Below are 19,997 nucleotides of genomic sequence, written 5' to 3' on the forward strand. Positions count from 1 at the left end.
GATACTTGATGCATAGTATGGGATTTGCATTATAAACAAAAACCCCGTTGCCGTTTCTTATAGTTTAATACAAGTTGATAAATTAATATTGTGGAATTTCATTGACAAACATTTCGTTTTTTAAATATATATAAACATTCAATTGAATTCACAATGTGTTTCAAAATTAAGTTTACTGATGTTCAGGCTCGACTGGGATGTAGTCATTGCGTTGTAATGAAAGAACTTATCACGTAAGAAACAAAACAAAAAAGACGGAGTTTTAAAAAAAACTAAACTTTTAAATGTTTATTAAAGAAATGTTCGTGTTTTCTCTGTACTAGTTTTAATGATGACGCGTGTATTATTAAATGCATTATCGTTATTAAGAGCATTACCTTCAAGCGTGCTTCGACGATTTTGTGCGTTTATCTAACCCACTTGTTAATGATAGAGCGTGTGTATTTCAAAACATCATCCCTGAAATCGGGTGTGTTAGTTCATAATTGGTGGTGAACTTTAGCCGTAATGTTGAAAGGCTTCACTAATCACCCAAGCTGTTGAACCATTTATTGCGACCTGAGTGTACTCGGAAAAAGCGAGCGTGGATTTAACTAAATTACGATTTCATGCATAGTCGATATATTTTATTGTACTGATATTGATAAACTGGTGAAACTTTAAGATTTTTAAATGGCTTCATGAAAAAAAAAAGAATTATTTAATAAAACTTTATCCTCCTCATTAATTTTTTTTTTATCAAAGATGAAATGCAGAAAATAACTACGGGGAATCACCCAATGACAAGATGACTACGCAACATATATTTTGTAAGTTTATTGGCGATGATTGGTCATGACTGCTTATAAATGTGGGAGCCAGGCATCAATTCTTGCCTTAGAGGGCATCCCTAAACACAAGCAAAATATTTGAGCCCTGGGAACAGATGTTCAGATTGCTTGCTCACCTAGTCCATAATAGAAAATGAAAATGTTAATTGAAGTGAAGTTAACATAGAAGCACTATTGGTAAGCCAGAATGCCGCCACGAGACGATGCTGTGCATCGTCTGCGCTACCAGTAGAGCTATGCCCCATGTTGTGGGCTTTCTTTCTATCAGAGGCCGGTGTTCGAAGCAGAATGAACAAAAATGTGAAATTTGGGCGAGCTTTTAAAACCAGTTGGTAGAGAGACCCCCTCCCCCATGAGGAAAAAAAGACAACCAAAAAACAAAACCCCAACAAACAAATGATATGGCTCCCCTACATACATATTAGTCTGTAAATATGTGTCTATATATAGGTATAGACTGACGGTTTAATCCCGCCTATAATAGTCAAAATGGAACAAACAAGATAATCTACATCCGTCATAGCGGATATATTAGATATCTGGTAGACTGGACTAGGTGAAAAGAAAATCATATATCAGTGTCAAGTATGAGAGACTATGACCCAATTAGTCATAGCGCAGCCATGGCCCTTCTTCTCCGGTTTTAGGAGATGCAAACACAGTTGAATCGGACAAAAATGTTTGCTTGCTATAATTTGTACACAAACAAGTCATTCCCGAACTTTGTCTGACGAGAACAGATCAGGACAATATGAACGTAGCTCAGGGTATCGAATGTATTTTCCCCCCGACCTCTTTAAAAGGGATGCCACAGCCCTATTTGTCCGATTCCTGACTCTCTCCAAAGCCACATGATTCATCTCACCCCTCCATTCACCTCGAGGCAAAATCTGAGACCAAACTAATGTAGTGGATGGCAAAATTTTTGAAAGTTGCTGCAGCGTTTTTATTATGTTAAACCTAAGTTTAATGGATTTTCCCTCTTGAATTGGGATATTATTGCCCCCACAATGTAAAAGTAAAATTTCGGGTGGTCTTTCAGCCGAAGCAACAATTTAACTTTTTTATAAATTTGCCCCCACCTCATGCACCCTTGTCCTTGCCAGAAAATGGATGCATTGCGTCTATCTAACTGCAGGTTGGTACCAAAGAGAGACTTTCTTGCATGACAAAAAGCATGTTTAACAATGGATGAACCGACGATCAAGATTCTTCTATGCTCTAAAATGGGTAATAAACAAACTAACATTCAAAAAAAAAAAAACAAAAAAAAAAGAAAAAAAAAAAAAAAAAAAAAAAACAACAACAAAAACACCCCAGCTAATTTATCTGGATGAGCTAATTCCTAATATAATTACGCAAGCATTGAGATTTCGATCTACCTTCTGTCGCCATATACTGCTCACTAGCTCCGGAAGCCCATGTGTTAGAGACTGCACCTATACGGTACGAGTGCGTTTTGTACGCCCTACTGTCTAGCCCCAACTCATGGATTGACATATTGAAAACTGATACAACCTGGTATCTGGTCACAGGGCTTCCTGACAGGTGACAGAAACGATCCCCTACGATTAGGTCTTAACTCTAAGTATAGCCGAATGAAGGAGACAGGACAAATGGTCTTGTCAGTAGGTTCTAAGCGAATCACTACCCCCTTTCCCTCCTGGTCAGTTTTTGAATGTTGTAGAAGAATCCTGACGATATTGTCGTGTAGCGAGTATGGAACATTTTGAACTTAAATGGCATGGCCTGCATCATGTTTACTGTTCTGGACTAACTCCCCCATTCGGAAAACCCCCAAAAATGCTGTCACAAATATGATTGAGAATAGTGTACATTCATAATATGACTGGCATGTCTTTGGAAGTGCCCGAACCATGCCAATTAAAATGTCAAAGGTGATTGGTTTCCTTCCATCATTGTGTGGGTTACTACGACTAAAGCCCAATAAGACTTTCTTAAGTACAAATGACTGTGTAGTGTCAGGAAAACCGTGCAATTTGTTGTAGTAAGAAATACCTGAAATGTATGGTTTTACTGTGTTAGTTTAAAGCTTCGTGAGGGATACTTATGACACAAACTCAACCAAAGTTGCAGGGGATGGGGGCCAGACTTGCTTTGGGAGATAACTGGAACAAAACATATGATATGCCTTAACTGCAGACTCATACAGTTTTTGGTATTGGCTGACAATGCACAATCTAGAAGCTCTTGGGATCAAAGGTGTAAATCATGTGTAGTAAGGATGGGGGGATTGATGATGATTGCGCATCTCCCTCTGGGAAACTAGATCTGAAGCGCTTACATTGCTGTCGGGAGAGAAAATCCGCTTTAATATTATGTATACCAGAAATATGTCCGGCTTTAAATTGTATATTGAGTAGTAAAACTTGGACAACTAATCTCCTGAGCAGAAACATCACTTTCTTGGACTTGGAGGTTTTAGAGCTAAGAATTGAAACCAAGGCTACGTTATCAGTATGAATAATGACTCGTTGACCTGATAAACTATTGCCCTAAACCTCAAATGCCATGGTTATAGGAACCAATTCCAAAAATGTTATGTCGGAGAAAATATCTTACCCCTTCCACTGGTCTGGCCAAGCTAAATAAACCCAATGAGTACCAAATACAGCTCCACATCCCAAACTAGCATTGCCTGCACTGTCTGTAAACAACTCTAGATAAAAATCATTCAACCAATTGGCTATTCTATACGAGGTAATGCCATTAAAATCATCTAAAAATGCAAGCCAAGTGTATATATCTTTCCTCATTTCCTCGGTGACTCTACGCCTGTGATGCGGATGGGAAAGCCCAAAACATGCATCATACAGCCGCCTAACGAAGTCCCTACCTGCTGGGATAGCACGAATGCAGAAATTGAGTAAACCAGTAAGTTCTTGGAGGCCAATCAGAGTAACTTTACGTTTTAGCAAGATCCGAGACAACTTGAACCTGAGCTGCTCAATCTTATCGGATGAGATCCTGTCATACTAAGAGTATCTATTTTTAAACCGAGATATACTAAACGGGTTGTCGGCCCTAGTGTTTTATCCTCAGCTAAGGGGACGCCAAGCTCTGCACAAATTGCTCTAAAAATAGACATGAGATCGACACAGTCTTGAGTACTTGCCCTCCCAGCGAGAAGAAAATCATCAAGGTTGTGTACCACATTAAAACTAGTTGTCTGTTGCTTAACTAACCACTCTAAAAATGTTGAAAATTTCTCAAATTTCGCACAACTAACAGAACAGCCAAATGGTAAGCATTTGACTATGAAAATCATCCCCAGCATTTTGAATCCTAATAACTCGAAATCAGACTTATGGACTGGCAGCAACCTAAAGGCAGATTTAATATCCAGGCGAGCTATTAAGGCGCCGGGACCAAGGTTAGCTAGCATGTTAAGGGCTTCATCAAAAGAAGAATATCTAACTGTGCAAACATTTTTGTCAATAAAGTCGTTAACACTAGACCCATGTGAGTATGATAGATGATGTATAAGTCGGAATGAACCATCTTTCTTTGGTACCATACCCACAGGTTACAACCTAAGGTTTTGGAGTGGTGAATGAATGAAGGGACCAGCAACCCTCCCTAAGCTTATTTCTTTGTTAATAGTGTACATAGCCTCCTCTTGCAAACTGTGCAATGATTTAAGGTTTTTACAATTCGATGCCACCCTTGGGCCTTGGTAACAAAGTTCAAAACCCTCTCTAAACCCCTGTAATAATTCTAAAGCTGCTAATTCATCTGGATAGTTAGCCAAGTATCGAGATAAAACGGAACTACTTATAGGGGAGGGGGCAATATCCCCAAGGTCTAAATTGCTGGGTTGTTTAGGGGGCCGTAAAATGCTGGGGTTGTGGGGGTCTAGTAATGGTACACAAGTACACTCGTGCTTGTATTGACATGTAGTTTTGCTACATTGACCTTTATAGTTGAACTCATAACATCTTTAGGGAGTGGCTTGTGACACTGGCCCTTGGACAGCGAGTGGGTTGTACATGTATAACAGCCACAACTCTTGATCAACAACAGCAAATGACATACCGGGGTTGCGTTCTTTTTTCAAACAGAATTGAATGTCGTAATCCCTCTAGCCAAGTGCCTTGGATCGACTGGTCCCTAGTCTGATAGTATGTATGTATTTAAATTCTAAAGCTGCTAATTCATCTGGATAGTTAGCCAAGTATCGAGATAAAACGGAACTACTTATAGGGGAGGGGGCAATATCCCCAAGGTCTAAATTGCTGGGTTGTTTAGGGGGCCGTAAAGTGCTGGGGTTGTGGGGGTCTAGTAATGGTACACAAGTACACTCGTGCTTGTATTGACATGTAGTTTTGCTACATTGACCTTTATAGTTGAACTCATAACATCTTTAGGGAGTGGCTTGTGACACCGGCCCTTGGACAGCGAGTGGGTTGTACATGTATAACAGCCACAACTCTTGATCAACAACAGCAAATGACATACCGGGGTTGCGTTCTTTTTTCAAACAGAATTGAATGTCGTAATCCCTCTAGCCAAGTGCCTTGGATCGACTGGTCCCTAGTCTGATAGTATGTATGTATTTAAACAGGGAAGCACTACATTCTGGGTGTGCCAATACGTAAATTGAGGCATAGATAAAACATGCATCGGTCCACACCTGAATATCTGAAATGACCCTGGGTTTGCATTTTGATGATAAAGTTAAGTTGCCTCCTTGCATAGAAAAATATTTAGTATCGTCATTAGGATCAGAATCATAACTCCGATCGATCAAAAGCCCCAAATTAATGTACTCGCCATTGGCAATTTTGAGTTTGAGATCATTGAAGACATTATGCCCAAGTTCATTCAGATAACTCGGCACCTGTGAATTGTTGGAGATAGCTACTGTGGTTAATAAATCAGTACCTGAGTGGTCGCTGTCTGTTGGTGCCTCTTGGACCATCAGGGGGTTAGGGGACTCCATCCTCTGAGAGAGCACAGCGACTACCGCCTGCGTCACCTCATTCAGTTGCTCCCTGGACAAGGCCCTAGTTGGCGCCGAGTTGTAAAAAGTAGATGAAGCATCTTGTTGTAAGGGGTACGGTACGTGGAGGATAGGATAATCAGCAGGTACATGTACATTTTTGGACCGTCCGTGCTGGGCGGAGTGACGCGCCTCTTTCCACGTGGTCTCGGCACGGTGCGGATTGGGGCATTTTGTTGTTTCCTTTTAGGCATTTTCTTTCACTCAATTGAAATATAAAATAGATTCAATAACATAGCAGTTTGCCAACAATAAATAAGTAGATAAACTAGGTTTTCTAAGACTAATGAAATACGGCATGTCACACGAATCGTAATGGCGACGTGTGCAGCATCCGAAAAATTAAAACCAATCCAAGCTAAATCTACATTTCAATTTGCCATCGGGGACTGAAAGTGTAATACAAAGGCTAGAGTTTCATCAGATACCTCGATCAACAACCTTTTCAACAGAAAATTGAAATCACGACGAAAATTGCAAACATATTCGGCTCACACAAAAACACGTCTTACCTGCTGATTTTTTTTCTAGCTGAATGTGACGAAATCACAATATGACGTCATAAGAGCTAACCGCCGACAGTTACGGGCAGCACTAAAAAACCCGGTAACGACTTGTTATCGTCAGTGTAGAAGAACGAGTGAAAACGAAAGGATACAAGATTAAATAATCTGAGAATAGATAGAATCATGAACGAGCAGCAAATCAATATACGTTTCCCTTTGATAAATGGATTTAACCTCAAGTGGTTAAATCTTAATAGTCTATAGGCTAAATGATGTAGAACAATATTTTGACATCCGTAGCACACACACAAACACACATGTATATATATATATATATATATATATATATATATATATATTGCAGCCCTTCACCTGCAATGATGACGTCTCCATCTTCGTGAAATATTCTGGAGAGGGACGTTAAACAAAATAAAATGTATCTATCAATCAAATATACTTCAATATTTCATGTATTTCTTTACACTCATTAACAGAAGCTGCACTGAAACCTTCCAACATCCCTTTTACAGATGAAACAGAAGCGAAAGAAGTCCCAAGTGAAAGTAATTCCGTGTTTTTACTAGCATACATAGTTCAAAGAGATTCAGTCACATAGTGCAACATCAAATCATACACAACTCCTATAACGATTCCGAATTATTCATTTTCCGCTATTCCTTTTGTAGAAACCACTAAATACATTGTAACGTTTAACTTATATTTTGAGTGCCTACTACATGCCAATGACTATTATATTCAGCGTTCCATACAATTTATGACTCTCGATTTTTATTACAGTTTGACGACCGTCCTTTATATTCAGTATTCACAATATTTTGATGACTATCATGTTCTCTACATTCTTATGACTGCCTAGTATAATCAGTATTTGAACTCCGCTCCTGTAATGTCCGTGCCAAACAAAGTTAATGACTCCTCCTTCGCCAAACACTCTGCATGTACGGGTCTTTCGGATATGACCTCCAAAGCAGACATTCCATGTCATGGCAATTGGTCGCACGTTAAAGACTCTCACTGCTACTGGCCTGAACACATAGGTCTAAATGTGTGGTACTTCTCCTATCAGTGGTGAAGTCAGTATCCGTAAGGAATTATCAACGGGACGTAAACGAACCAACCAACGTATACCATGTACATTTATTACAATAGTGAGTATGTGTAATGAAATTAATTGATCTCAGCCTATGCTATGCACTTCCATTTCCATTGTATATATGTTGGATGAAACCATTGACCTCAGATCAGATTTTAAATCTGACTATCTAGATCTGTGTTCCGATGTCAAAATTGAAGTCAAATAAGACACTAAATCTGACTATATAGATTTATCTTGAATAAAAAAAATTCCAATTTAAGTTGCACATCTTCACCTTTTTAAACATCTTCCCAATAGAGCTAAGAAACTGGACATAGAAATAAAATTAAGAAAATATAGATTCTCTTCCGAGGTCATGTTTACACATGTAGGTATTTTGCATATAGGAAATCCACAATAATTCCTCATCTTATCACTCTGATAGACGAAAACGAAATTTATCCGTATTACATCTTCATCAGTTTTAGTCACAATTCACAAACAAGTGAACACTTGAATTTTAACGAATTAGGAATATTTAACCGTGCTGTATTTATTCGCAAGGAAAATTACTTTAAATGATGAATAATGTTAATGAAACATCATCCACGTATCACACTGATTTTTCACATCGCAAGAGAAATCCTGCAAATTTAGTTCTTAAATGGTTAGATAGAGTATCATACATGCGTCGTGTTTTGTTTGTAATTTTCCCCCCAGATATCTCCTGGTCACACAGTTACCACGTAAGTGGATTTTGTTAATAGATGGATAACGTATAATATACTATGAAGTGTGATGTTTGTTCTCACGCATCTGTATTTTTCTTAACATAACTGCTCTCTCAATTCTCTCTCTCTCTCTCTCTCTCTCTCTCTCTCTCTCTCTCTCTCTCTCTCTCTCTCTCTCTCTCTTTCTTTCTTTCTGAGTGTCTGGGGGCTGTCTTGGGACCCCGGTTGGGTTCAGGACAAAGTCCTTATAGTGGAATCAGGGGCAAATATTTCACACAAAAACGCATACCTTTTAGACCTTTTGAGCGCCAAGCGAGTCGTCGTTAGATCCACCTCTGCTAAATATGTGCTTCTTTGAATACGTCAAAACTATATTGAAATCTCAATATATTACATTTTGCATATTACTTCTGAATGGAGTATGCCCGAAAATATTTTAAAAGATAACTGATTTTAGCATCTATATGTATAAAGGAAAATGTTATAGGAGTAGTTCCTGGTTAGAGAGAGGCTTTCGAATGACATCAAGTGGATTTAATCGTGTTTTTTCTGTCATGTTTTAAGGAAAACATATCAAATGCAAAAAACCAGTACATCCTAAAGCTCTTTAGCTCTCAAACAGAGACATATATATCATGCATACACGTGTGACTAACCGCAGAAAACTATTGTAAGTCATGCTGCACAACTGAATTAGACTGATAATATGTTCGTGACATCCATGGCGTTGATGTATTAGAGTTAAACATATCACATGGCATCAACTGGAGGGTTAAATTTAATTACAATATTTCTTATAACTTTTGTTACCCACTTCAAGTTGTCCATTGCACTGGAATGTTATAGGTAAGGTACCAGCATATTTTACATGTGCTTAATCAATAATACTGTAATTGTGGTAATATTTAGCATAATTATTATTAATTCCATCCCTACTGATTTACTTTCAAAATGTATTAATATTATCTCTCTCTCTCTCTCTCTCTCTCTCTCTCTCTCTCTCTCTCTCTCTCTCTCTCATCCATTGCATTTATTCTCATATTTAGAATTTTCAGAGCCTCTCCCTGCTGCATTCTCTGGAATGAGGATTTGAACTTATGTACAGGTTAGTGGAGAAAAAAAAAAGACATACAGATAATTCATTATATACAGTGTAAAAGCCTCGGGAAGTTGGTTTGTTTCACAGACTATACTATGCAAGAATCCATTCGTTACGTACATAACTATATTTGCAATGTTTTGCCTTAAATAACATTAACACTACAATGTGTTACATTTTCTCATGAATTGGAACGATGTGCGAATGAATTTTGATACATTTAGTATGACTATTACAAGGGATGGGAATTCCACCAGAAATTAGCAAACAATGTCAAAATGAAAAATAAATTGGATAGACTGCACTTTACGGATACGGACGTGTGTGAGGCGGGGCGGAAGGAAAACTTAGCAATGTATCCACTATTTGTTTGGTATTGAAGCGATAAATAAAGTTTGATCAAGAAAAAGAAGGCCTTACTGCGTTTAAGCGTACTTAAGCGGGGACCTTTGGCGGTAGCCCCCAATAATTACTAAAATAGAAAGGAAAACTTACATCAGTCGTTAAATAAATAGACGCTAACATTCAGTTGGTCTTCGATAGTGTTATCACATTTACTCATACCCTGGGTGGCCAGTTATTGTGTTTTTTGCAGACGAAAATTCGTTTGATGAGGTTAAGGAAAGGTATTAATTCATCTTCAATTTATTCAAGTATTTTCTGTTTGGATACAACATTCAATAAGACATCTGTCATAGTGCTGCTTTTATTTCTCTGGGGTTTTTTTTTTGGGGGGGGGGGGGTTGTGGTAGATATTTTTAACACTGAATTCCATGTAGATTCAATAAGGTTGTGCATGATTCGATCTCTTTATTTTTTTAATTCAATTGAATGATTGACTGTTAAATTTCCATATCTCCCTGATTTAAAAAACTTGAATAGGCTTTCCAACAGTCAGGAAATATCACGGTTCCGGGTTCTACAATTATTTTGTGATCATAGGAATCAAAGTGGTGTCGCCTTTATATTCAACTACTTCAAAGAAACACTTCTTGGACTCACTTTCTATATCGCAAAGCACCCATACACCTTCCACTCGCTTACCACGGTGGTATTTTCTTTTTACAAACTTACTCCCATCTGTCTCCACGTGTTTTTCTCACTATTTCAAAACACATAGACCAACCTCTCCCGCGAGATTTTCTAGTCAATAATAGTGTGGTCACTTCCTATCTTCAGTTCCTGTGACATGAAATCCCTAGGTAGTTCGTAAACTCAATGATATGTAATTTTTACTGCCTGCTCTAATAGCAAATGACTACCTGAAACCAGGATCTTTCTCTTACTGACGCTTTCTTGTTACAATGCGGATTGCTGTACTTCCAAACAACACCGTCATTACTTTAAGATTTATCCTCCACTAATTTCACATTTCTGTCATTGGAAATGCCATATTTACCACTACAAATTCCCAGTAGTCCCGAATTTTGCAGTCAATCAATTAAAATTCCGTTCCGGGAAAATTTCATTTAAATAGTCATAGACAAAGGGTATGATATTGCAATCAACTGATCCAATGTTTACGTTTTTCGCAACTGTTAAACTTATTTTACCTCGCGTACATTGACCATTTAAGATCCTTCAATAAATGACGAGCTTAACAACGGTATTATTATGGAATGTGGCTGATAGAATGAAAACGAAATGTTTTTTAAAACGTTTTCAGTTTTGATTAATTTACTTTAAATAAACGAACTTTCTAAATATAACAAAAAATGGGTTTTTCCCATTTCATTGCCTGTTTTAGTGAAATCGTCAAGCTGACGCGTGACTCTATAGTATAGGAAGAGCATGTGCTATTGCCATGTTACTTGCACTTACCGGTAAAACGCAATCGTCCCAATGAATTTCATTTTTGAAAATACACTAACGATTATAATAATTATGTAAAGTAACAATTTAATATAAAACATGATGACGTAATTGTGCAAAATAGCAATCAATGCACAACACTTTAAGTCTGTTACCAGCATCAATACTAAAACATGACCACTTTATACAAGTCACACGTCCTAACCCAAAGTCAAGCCAGCTACGGTCAGAAGTATCCATAGTCACCTGCACGGTGCAACACTTCTTATATGAATCCATATAAAACTTAATCCATTTACCTGATGAAGACAGGGCTCACGGCGGGTGTGACCTCCTCCTAGACGCCCAATTCCACTCCTGGCTTCAAGACCATTGACTGAGAATAGTCAAATTTTGATTGCTTATATCTGATGATTTATCTAGCACAGATATTTAAAAAAACAAAACTGTAGTTTTATCAACAACAACAAAATTCAAATGCAAATATATAATTAAAATCGTATTTGTTTATGAAGATTGTTTAAAACGTTAGTTGGATTTAAGATTTAGACTGAAGTTTATTCTCGGTTTATGGTATTCAGGTCTGATATATACAAGGGTTCATGTATTTGCCCAACTTTCTGTTTTGTATTCTTTGAGGAGTTATGAGATTGATCAATGTTCGCTATCTTCACCTTTTATGTTTTCCCTGGGTCGTACGCGCCTTCTGTGACCTTTTAAGACAGCCATTGATTCCATTTACTTTTAGTGAATACATTCAAATCCAAATTATTTTGACTTAGTGGAATTTAACATATTTTAGGGAGAGGAGGGGGTGTTCTCTTCCAACTCATCCTCCACTTCAGCATTGCTTTTGGTTCAATGCAAATGATAAGTATATGATATTGTATTATTGATTGTATACATAAGCAATTTAACACATTGTCGTTGTGTTTCAGATTGTAAAGATGGATATATCGGGGAAAACTGTGACTTACGTTGCCGCTATCCTAACTATGGAGTACTTTGCCAGTTAGAGTGTAACTGCAATGAATCGTATTGTAATTATAAGTATGGGTGTAAAGGTAAGGAGACGTCTTTACAAAGCTACATTTAAAAAAAAACAATATCGAATAGAGCATGGTGAATAATCAAGCAATAGCATTTCAAAACATTTATGTTTTCATTAATGCAGTTTATAATATCTTTCAAAAGAACAGAACACTCCAATAGTAATCAAGTCCTAAATTATTCAGGAAAAAAGCATCAACATTCATTTGCATGAAATATTGTTTGAAATTAAGAAATATATTATTTGGCAGAGAAGTGCGTATAATTTCTTTTTATAGGGATTAATTATTTTGAATTTATCATAGCCAATGAAGATCGTTCAGGGAAAACACAAAATGAATCAACACAAAGTAAGTAAACTTTCGGATCCGCCCTAAAACCCAAATTTTGGAAAACAACTTCTAACGCAAGTTACCTTCTATAATCTTGTTTTATACTTTGTAACTGTATATATCATGATCAATAGTGTATGTGTATTTTACATATAAAATCATTGACAAAATGAATTGTTTGACGAAATTTAATTCCACGTGCACGATTTAACAACACTTATCTAATTGAATTCAAGAGAACAATATATCTTATCCAATTGGGAGTTTTTAATTGCGCTGACTGTCTAGAGATTGTAAAAAAAAAACGATCCATCCAGCAGGAACGTTTTCTCTCGTGACCCGATTTCTGTCTCGTGAAGTGACATATGGAGGTTGGTGTGAAGCTTCATACGGACGAAGGTAGGTGCCAGAGTTTAATGAATAAGATATCTCCGGAAGGGCGTCATAGTAGCTTTGGTCACTTACCAACTTCATGTTATATCCGAATAACACTCAAAAATGATTTTTTTATTTCTTAAGTTTATATTTACTATTTTGATTTGTGTTTTTACCGAGCGTCCATGCTCATGTAGCAGATTATTGAAATAAGGATCGGGCACACCAACTACAGTTCATTGGATTTTTATCGAATAAATGATTAGGAACACTATCTAAGGGTACATGATATATAGATATTCAATATAGAAGGTTAAAATAGACCAAACTAGTTTAAACTAAAGGTAATTTACAGCGTCAAGTCAACGGAATTAAAGACATGAAGAGCGGGATAAACTACATCTGTGATGTGATTTGGTCGCAATCAGCGACGAAGAAATCGTGTCGTTGGCCTACTTAAAGTTAAAAATGCAATTGTTAAATACATTTTTCGACAGAAATTCAGGTTGTCTGAGAAAATTGACGGAGAATAGGTGAATCAAGTTAACGTTAAGTTCTGTCAGGGTTTTGCAAATTTTAGAAGGAAACAACGGTATGTTCATCGTTTAAATAGGACTCGTGGTTTTAGCCATGTACTATGACGTAAACCATATTTGGGCGAAGAGCAGGTTGGTTGCTTTTTTACCACCATAATGTATATGAAAAATAAAAACGAACTGACAGAGAGTTTTTGTTCAATTGGAAAAATTCTGTTGTAGGATTTTACTGGTGCCCTGACATGAACATAATTATTCGAGTCTCGAAATCAGTCTCGCTCATGCCGAGACATGACCGTGGTGGTTGTATTCTGGAAATCACAGATTGTCTTCACCATCAACTTAATATGCCTCAATTTCTTTGCTTCCAATGTTAGAGTCATGGTATGAATTCCCAATCTTGCATGAACGAACTGAACGGTATGTTTAATGTTGTTGTTCTCTTAATTGATGAAATTCTTGTCTCTTTACAAAATAAAGCCTGTATAAATATTCTGATGAAAGGTGCCAATAACGGACATTAATAAATCTTATAACTCTTTGAAGGAATACAAAATAGAAAGTTGGGCAAACACGCACCCTACATATACAAGAGGTGGGATCATGTGCCTAGGAGGAGTAAGCAAAATACATCGTGTAAATGCCTGACCTTTGAAGCGGTGATTGTATTCATACGTTAAAAAGCCTGATCACGTGACTGATCTCATGTTATACATATATTATGTAAGAGCATGAATGCCAATTTCGTAAATATAATCATATAAGGAAATGCATTAGCAAATGTAAATATATTGGCAAATATATAGAATTAATATTCATGTAACTGGCTATCAATTCTGTATGCATATATATACACACCAGGCGTAGAGAACATTTAATAACATACAGTGACATAATGCAATGACATATGTAGTGATCTTTTATTTTAAAAAAAATAGTGATAAACAGTTTTTAATATACTTAGCTAACGTCAGCCTTATAAATGCTGAACTGCAGACATCTTATCAAGATCCTAGATGTATGGAAGAGCTACAGTTCAAATCATAAAAACATGTTGCTCCTACATCAACTGTTTTCTAATAGATTAACATGCTTCAGTCCAGACCTCCCAGACGTACATAAACTATAATTATCTATATTCATATGCGCATTGTGTAGAACTGCAAATCATTGATGAGGAAATGCCTGTCATTTTAAATATCTAAGCTAAAAGTATTGTGATTTAAATCGTATTTGATAGCATTCACGAAGCCATTGAGAAAATGTTTAAATATATAAGGAAAACGCTAATAACTCAAGAGGTTTTATCAAATACCTTCCCACTGCATATTACAGCTATTTAATTGCCTTGAAGTATAAATGTCGAAATATAACATGATTTCAGTAAGACAAATGAAAAAAAAAAAAGAACTACAAGTTTAAAAAGCAGTAGCTGATTACTTCGTTACTAGCTTGAACATACGGATGTGTATTTAATTGCTAGGATAAAATTTAGAAATTCAAATCAAAATTAGGGATTATCTCCCTCATGCATAGCTCTTATCCTTGGACGAATTTGGCTCCAGTTTTTGACACTCTAGTATTCCGTTAAGCTCTTACAAGACTATTCTCATTTCAAACTTTCAAAAATTTGGCGTGAGCATCACTAAAGAGACATTATTTGTCGAAATGCGCATTTGGTGCCTCAAAATTGGTACCGTGTAAGTTTTATAGGAGGAGTTGCCAATTAAAATATTTTCCTGAGAAACAATTACGTCCAAGGACCAAAATATGCACAACTCCACATTGTGATCTTTCTTTGTACCGAGTTTCATCAAAATCCCTCAAAGGGTTTAGAAGGAGTTGCGAAGACAAAGTTAAGGGGATATAAGGAAAGACACACGGACTGACAAACAGATGGAGGGACAGACAAACGGACAGACATACAGACAGACGACAGCGGTATAGCATAATACGCCCAAATTGTTATGCTGCCGTATAAAAATGATACTTTTAGCTACACTAGAATAACCCTGAATGCATTGATATGATATCTGAACAATATATTTAAATATTATTAAAATGGTCGTGAATTTTCCAATCAATAATAAGTACAAAATAATTATGTAATTATCAGACAAATATAAATTATATTCTTATAAATTTTGTAATTAAACAGTTTCCCCCTCATCCTTTAGAAATGCTTTGAAATGCAAGCTTTACATACATTTGAACCTTTTACAATTTTTTTCTGTACTTAAGTTCCCAACGAATTTTATTTTACAGATACACTATATAGATGCCCCCGAACAAGAGTATATACTTCTTTTTCCAAGGGCGGATGTAGATTCTAATTATATAGCGATAATCTTCTTTTATTTTTGAAAATCAGTAAGTGTTCAAATTCATGCTTTTATCTGTTGTCATGGAAACAATTACCCTGGAGAAATTGAGTGCTTGTTATTTTTTTGAGTGGGTAAAACCATTTTAAAACAAAATTAAGTAGACAAAATAACATAGAACTTACCGGAAATATATCCCCCTTATATAGCTAAAAATCATTGATTCTCACAAGAATTTTGCACCTGTTGCTAAGGAAATAAAAGGCCATGGATATAACACCCGTATTGCGTTTTAAATGATTTATCTAATATCTGCTTGTTACATGTAACACCTCTATCGTTACCGAAAACATAACATTCTTGTAAAAAGCTTTGAAAACTTTTATACAAATATTCAACTCAGCTTAATCAATTCATGGTGCAGAATTTTAAAATGAAATTGTTTTACCCCTTGTCAACAAATTCCCAAAGTTTTGATTTTAATCAAAATAAATTTTATTTTTCCAATTTATGATCGGTGATTGATACCGACATGGAACGAACGCGTGAGTGACGTGTAATAGTCCTCCCTCGGATGAGATTCATGACTGTTCGTTATCTTCACCTTGCATCAACGGGTTTCTTAAAGAATATCTGGGAATTAAAAATGAAGTAATCCTGAAACAAAAGGTGAAAGTGGTAGGTTTATTAATTCATTGATTAATTATTGATTAATCTTAATAATTGAGATTGAGAGAGAGAGAGAGAGAGAGAGAGAGAGAGAGAGAGAGATAGAGAGAGAGAGAGAGAGAGAGAGAGAGAGAGAGGTTATTGTGCAATAGGTGAGATGCCTGTTATGCAGTACCCAACTGGTTCTTAAGTATAAACCTTTTTCCCTGGTTTTAGTATTGACCTAAACATGTTCATTTACGTGGAAAACACACATGCATATCTACTCACAAAAACAATGATTAAAAGGAATCCACAAGACTTTGTTTTCCCCCTGGAACCACCCCAAAAGACTACGAGACTGTCTGACGTGTTTCATACCGATTGTTAAGCCGTTCTTGGCATACTGATTTTGACTGCGGATAACTCCGTTTACCTGATCAGGATATGGGGCTCACGGCGGGTGTGACCGGTCAACAGGGGATGCTTACTCCTCCTAGGCACCTGATCCCACCTCTGGTGTGTCCAGGGGTCCGTGTTTGCCCAACTATCTAATTTGTATTGCTTGTAGGAGTTATGAGATTGATCACTGTTCGTTATCTTCACCTTGCACTTTGTTTTTTCTCTGGAACCACCCCAAAAGTTACAATCTCCGCACGGTATGTAACAATTTATGACATACTGTTGCCATCCGTAGCAACGTATGTGACAATTTGTAACAAAGCGTGGTACGAATGGCCACGCTATGTAACAAAAAATAATACCGTGTCGTATCAACGCAAGAGCTTATTCTGCGTATGATAACTTTCAAGTGGAAGCAGGCACCTAATCCCATCTCTGGTATATCCAGGGATTCGTTTTTGCCCAATTCTCTATTTTGTATTGCTTGTTGGAGTTCTGAAATTTGTTCAGTGTTCGTTATCTTCACCTTTCACGTAGTTCTAAAACTTAGAAATGAGGATAACCTCATATTTTCAGTAAGCAACAATTCATGTCAAAAACTATACCGTATATAACATTTCCCCGTGACTACTATCTTCGTTAAAGGTTGATGTGTTGTTTATACTGTATACGAGGCAGTTTGGGACAATAAATGTTTGTAACGAACAAAACTTGCAAATGTCGAGGTCCAGGACAAAGAATTTTCCTGAAATATATTTTCACTTTTGATTTGATGATGATATTTAGGAATGTCTGTCGATCGACAAATAAAGATATTGAAATAAATCGCCATACATTTCAAATATTGGAATAATTGGAATAATTCGTATGATTGCAGAATTTACACATCAATACTGAGAAAGAATAACACTGATTCCGCGATTTCATAACTGAATCAGGTTTCTTAAACTTTTGGTAAATTTATGTTACTTTGGTTTCAAAAGTCCCGTTTAGAGTCAGCATATCGTAAAATCAATGGTTCTTAAAATGATATAACTTGTAAATACAACCTAGCTTGACCTCAAATGATGTTTGGCGTGTTTCATAACAATTGCTGTGCTGTGCAGTTATTTAGGGAGATATTTAATTGGGCCAAAGTGAAGACCCTTGGCAATTCTGGAAGTATGTATATGGTATTTAGCTATGATATTGATGTTGCATATATAGGGACGAGAATTTGAAGGACAAAGGAACATCAATATATTTCGATTGACACAATCACTAGTATATGCTATCAATATATTTTAATTTGTTTTCATGTCTCTTTTTGTGGGTTTTGTCACCTTATATCACGTCTTCTGCCTCAGAATTAAGTGGCGGTTATTTTTTTCCATTCATCTCACACAATACTACGTAGTACATGGTGTATCTATTTATACTCTCATAACTTCAGAATATGTGTCCAAGTCTATAGAACACAGTAACTATTGTCAACTTCATTCTTGACAACTTTGGTTTCAATTAGTCATTCGTAATAATTCAAGATTATACCTCGATTTCTCCAAATTTCAAGACGTCTTTGCCTGTAATAAACTCTTCTTTCACGAATACTTCAAGCAAACGACAAACTTCACAGGGTTAGTTTTAGTCACGAAATATTAATCCATGTGGTCAAACTATGGAAATGTGATTCATTTTAAACATAGAATAAAACAGTTCTGTTATATTTCTATTTTACTCTAACTATAGTGGTATTTGCATGCATCTACTAATATGGATTGATCAAGTAACTGCCATGACGCAACAGCTCATTATGACGTCATTTCCATACCAATTTGTTTTGTAACTTTAACTATAATGTGCACTGTATTTCTAATTATTGATGTACGATATATTTTATTTTATATCAATTTTGATTGATATCGATTAAATGTTAGAAGATGTTGATGTTTTTGTTACGTTCTGAACACGTGTATTATGCCATCTAAACTGCATTATATTGCACTAGCATTATAGTGATTCTCGACTAATGGCATATTTGATTTTAACATCTTTGTTCGTAATAAGTTAAAAACATGGAAGTCGATGTAGTATTTTGATACACGTTTAAACAATTTCAGCCCTGGTGGGAAAGTATGCTGTAGTGGATATATTTGGAATGAAGCACAAAATACCTGTACACGTCTGTATGTATTAGCATCCAAGTTAATACATACTAGTAAGTTTATAATGGATATTACATTCAATATATTTGTATACTACTCATAGATAACACGTTTCTAAATGAAATCATATTCAAACATCATGGATACCGATGGGATGCTTGAAGGTAAATTGCAATGTCATTTACCGTTTTTGATTATTTTCTTTGGTTTTTGTCGGTTGCACGGATGGATTTTATGGTTGAACCATGTCCATACCCAACGTTCGGATGGAAGTGTCAATTAGAATGCATCTGCAGTAGCGAAGACTGTCACCACACGTATGGGTGCAGGAGAACTCCATCAAGTGAGGAACTATTACTCAAATTTCGCCTTTTTCTTACCGAAAAAAGGCATAGTGTTTCAGATTATCTCATATCCAATTTTACAGAATGTGCGACTGGAAAGTACGGCAAATACTGTGAGTTATCTTGTCGTCACCCAAACTACGGAAATGAATGTCAGTTGGTGTGCCATTGTGATGAAGTGGTCTGCGATGCTATAAGTGGATGTACGGGTTTATTGTATAGTGATTCTCATAGTGTGCTTAACATGTGTTTAACATAGAACTTCTATCATATAAGGAGCATTTATCATTAAATGTCTTGTAAATGATTAAAATAAACTAGATTTCTCTTTGTTCGCAGATTATTTATCATAGCAGAGCATTGCAATATCAACCGTCCCTGCATCTGCTTCAGGTATAATTTATACCGGTAATTGTTTATTTGATTTTGCAGGAATATAATAATATTTAATTGAAATAGTCATTACATTAGGTTTTGTGTGTACAGATAACATGTTTACATCTTAACCTCCTACATAGTTTGATTTTCCCTTGTGTAAAGTATTCTTTATATGTGCATCTGGTGCATCTAAATTGGTACCGTATAAGGTTTACATTGTGACCCCTGGGTCTAGTCCCCTGCTGGTGCACTATTAGTTCCCGAGGGTCTCTACAGCCCAGTAGCTAAGTACGCCATTACCAGCTTGAAAATACGGATGTATATTTCATTGCTGTGATAAAATATAGAAATTCATTTCAAATCAAGGATT

At 36.3% G+C, this 19,997-nt stretch overlaps 1 long non-coding RNA gene and 2 pseudogenes across 2 annotated transcripts; 1 reads left to right on the plus strand and 2 right to left on the minus strand.

Annotated features, from left to right (window-relative positions):
• Positions 1–747: 747 nt before the first annotated feature.
• LOC125667716 (uncharacterized) lies at positions 748–3,137 on the minus strand (annotated as a pseudogene).
• Positions 3,138–4,932: 1,795 nt separating this feature from the next.
• On the minus strand, positions 4,933–5,793 carry LOC130053487 (uncharacterized; annotated as a pseudogene).
• A 7,185-nt stretch (positions 5,794–12,978) lies between these two features.
• LOC125677656 (uncharacterized) lies at positions 12,979–19,577 on the plus strand. 2 transcript variants are annotated; one of them, XR_007371223.2, is made up of 3 exons: positions 12,979–13,774; positions 18,861–19,248; positions 19,333–19,577. It is a non-coding gene; the product is annotated as an uncharacterized LOC125677656 (long non-coding RNA). The 2 variants fall into 2 exon arrangements; XR_008800801.1 differs by lacking the exon at positions 12,979–13,774 and having other exon boundaries at positions 16,520–19,248.
• Positions 19,578–19,997: the final 420 nt, after the last annotated feature.

The sequence above is a fragment of the Ostrea edulis genome, chromosome 3 (genome assembly GCF_947568905.1).
Source record: "Ostrea edulis chromosome 3, xbOstEdul1.1, whole genome shotgun sequence".
NCBI lineage: Eukaryota > Metazoa > Mollusca > Bivalvia > Ostreida > Ostreidae > Ostrea > Ostrea edulis.